The sequence below is a fragment of the Elaeis guineensis genome, chromosome 3 (genome assembly GCF_000442705.2).
Source record: "Elaeis guineensis isolate ETL-2024a chromosome 3, EG11, whole genome shotgun sequence".
Classification (NCBI taxonomy): Eukaryota; Viridiplantae; Streptophyta; class Magnoliopsida; order Arecales; family Arecaceae; genus Elaeis; species Elaeis guineensis.
Window position 1 is genome coordinate 69,042,436 of NC_025995.2, and position 3,353 is coordinate 69,045,788.

At 37.1% G+C, this 3,353-nt stretch overlaps 1 non-coding gene across 1 annotated transcript; it reads right to left on the reverse strand.

The window, feature by feature from the left end:
* Positions 1–1,752: 1,752 nt before the first annotated feature.
* On the reverse strand, positions 1,753–1,859 carry LOC140856755 (small nucleolar RNA R71). The gene has a single exon (XR_012140358.1). It is a non-coding gene; the product is annotated as a small nucleolar RNA R71 (small nucleolar RNA).
* Positions 1,860–3,353: the final 1,494 nt, after the last annotated feature.

Below are 3,353 nucleotides of genomic sequence, written 5' to 3' on the forward strand. Positions count from 1 at the left end.
AAACCCTAAGGGATCCTAGTTACTACTCCCCTGTAAAGAATCTTGATGGGTTATCGTTGGGCCTTAGTCCCTTCATAATCTATGCTTGGGAAAGACAAGAGGAGTAGTCGTTAGGATCAATAAGAAAAATTCTAGGTAGAATTCCCTAATCTAGATCTAGTGGATTCAAAAACCCTAGATCCTTAGTCTTATTGTCTTTAGCAAACAACTTTCGACTTTCGATTTTTGTTAAAGCTCACTTGAGCATAGATTTGAAAATCGTTTTTAAAACCAAGTCTCTGTGGGATCGACCCGTACTCGCTGGTCGTGCTACTCTGCACACCGTGCGCTTGCGGTTTTATTTACAAATTTTAAGATTTGAACATCAAGTTTTTGGCGCCGTTGCCGGGGATTTGGCGTTTTAAATTGTTTTCAAATATTTGTTCTTCGTGCGTTATAACTCTCTTTCTTTTTTCTTTAGGTTTCTATATTTAGTTGGTGATTGCTGGAAAACTCAGGTACGCTTCTAATTTCTCTTTTATTATTTTTAGTTAATTACTTTTGCTTTTAGACCTAATCATTTGAATTTACTTAATCACAAAAAAAAAAAATATAAAACAAAACAAAAGACATTTCATAATCGTGAAGTAAAATATCAAAATAAAAAAAAAATTTAAATTAAAATCTTTTACATTCTTGGTCATCTTGTTTATTTGTATTTGCATTTTCATAATTAATCTAAGGGCATCAACCCATTAACAAGATAAGGTGAGGATTTCATTACCCTTCCTTAGCCCAAAAACCATCTCCATCATATTGCATTACCTAGACTTTTAATCTTAAAATCAATTAGACGTCAACCTTAAGGAATTCGAGCTCAATAGGACAAGGAACCCTAAGAGTTCTACCAAGTTTGAGTTGTTTGATTAGTTGGTGTCTAGGCAAGTCCCTGAGGGTGGTTTGTTAAATTGGTTCAGTTGCTGGCCTGGCCAACTCGTTTGGTGTCTAGAAAGGCAACGATGAGTGAACCTCCCACCTCTTATACTTACCTGGCTAACTAGTTGATCAATCTCCACTTGGAAGGTTTGAAGGGTCATCTTGGAACAGTTAGGAGCTGTCTAGATTTAGGTTAACCCTAGGATAGATTGAGTTTAATTTATTGATTCACTTGTTTGAAAAAAAAAAAAAAAATTTAAAATTTAAATTAATTTGGTTACTTTTCTTTAGATTTAGGACTCCTTAGGATCTTCTCTTTAGAACTTTTTCTCTTTTCTTTCTTTTCCTTATACATAAAAATTTTATTAAAAAAAAAAAAATTGTATAAACATCGAGAACCGTACACTTCGTGTGTGGAGAAGAGTGTCAGGTCGTCTAGTTAGAATTGAGTCAATTCCTGTTGTTCTAATGGCTGAACCAATCCAACCCATGACCCTTAAAGATTTGTGTTATCCAGTTGGCTCCATCCAACCATCTTGTATCAGGTTGCCACAACCCACAGCTAACAATTTTGAAATCAAACCTCAAATCATAAATATGCTTCCAAAATTCACAGGATTAGAGGATGCTTATATATTTATTAGAGAATTTGAGGAGGTATGTGCAACCATGAAACTGCAATTAACAGAGGATGAGGTCAAACTTAGATTAATCAACTTTGCCCTTAAGGACAATGCTAAGAAGTGGCTTTATAGTCTGCCAAACTATTCTGTCACTACCTGGGAGGGCTTTGTGAGAATATTTTTAAAAAAATATTTCCCCCATCATAAAACAGCTAGGATTAGGAATGAAATAAATCAATTTTACCAACTAGCTGGTGAATCATTTTGGAAGTACTTTGATCGTTTCAAGAATCTTTTGACCCAATGCCCACACCATGGAATAGAAACTTGAAGACTATGCCAGATCATCTATGAGGGGTTAGATTCAAACTCAAGAACCATGCTAGAGTCCATGTGCCAAGGCCAATTTATGGACAAAAAAACTACTGAAGCTTGGCAATTCTTAGAAGACCTAGCCGAGAAAAATTTACAGTGGGAAACAACTAGGGAACCTGATAAAGCTACACCTTCAAGAGGAGGAATGCATCAAATTCAACCAACCCTAGCATCAGAGGCCAAGATTGCAACCTTAACACGTAGATTGGAAGCCTTAGAATTACAGAGACCAGCCAATGTAAATCAAATATCTGCACCCATGTGTAAAGGGTGCAATGCACCAGACCATGTCTTAGAAGAATGTTCCTACTCGAATGAGTGTGCACAGGTGAATGCCACCTATCAAGGACCATTGAACAATCCTTATGCACCCACATATAACCCAGGTTGGAGGAATCACCCGAATTTCTCATGGTCCCAGAATCCTAATGTAGGCAATCCAAATTTCAATCAGCAAAATCTAAGGTCCAACCCAGTAATGAACAACCCGCCAGGCTTCCATGATAATGACAAGAAAATTACCTCTTTAGAGAAAAGCCTAGAAGCCATGATGAAGACACATACCAGCTTTATGCAAACCACGGGTCAACTCATAAATAATAACACCCAAGCTATAGCCCGTCTGGAAATGCAAGTAAGTCAGCTGGCTTCGACCATTAGTGAACGAGAACATGGTAGGTTACCTAGCCAACCTGAGCCAAATCCTAGGAACCAAAATGGTCCACGACCCCAACAAGGAAACCAAGTTAATGGTGTAAATGCCATTCATACCTTAAGATCAGAAAAACAAATAGACAATAAGGTAGTTGCACTTGATGATATAGATGACTCATCTGCCGAGTCACCTTCTAAAACTACTACCTTTCAACCTCAAGCACCAGAAACTGAAAATTCACCTAGTCCAATACTTAAAAGCCCTAGAGCTCCTTTTCCAAACAGACTGAAATCCAATAAATCTGAACATTTAGATAAAATTTTAGAGGTATTTAAACAAGTCCAAGTTAATATTCCTCTTTTAGATATAATCCATCAGGTTCCAACTTATGCCAAATTTTTAAAAGATCTCTGCACTAGGAAAAGGACCACTAATGTACCAAAGAAAGCATTTTTGGCTGCAAGTGTCAGTTCATACCTATCTAGCCATGTGCCAATTAAATATAAGGACCCTGGAGCTCCAACAATTTTTTGTGTTATTGGAGAAACCAATATAAAAAAGGCCTTGCTAGATCTAGGAGCTAGTGTGAATATCCTTCCATATTCGGTGTATGAACAACTAGGATTAGAAAAACTTCAACCTACTGGGATCACATTACAGTTAGCCGATAGATCTCTCAGGATCCCTAAGGGAATGGTCGAGGATGTTCTGATAAAGGTTGAAAATTTCATTTTTCCTGTAGATTTTATTGTTTTAGAGACTGAGCCAGTTGCGAATCCTAAAGG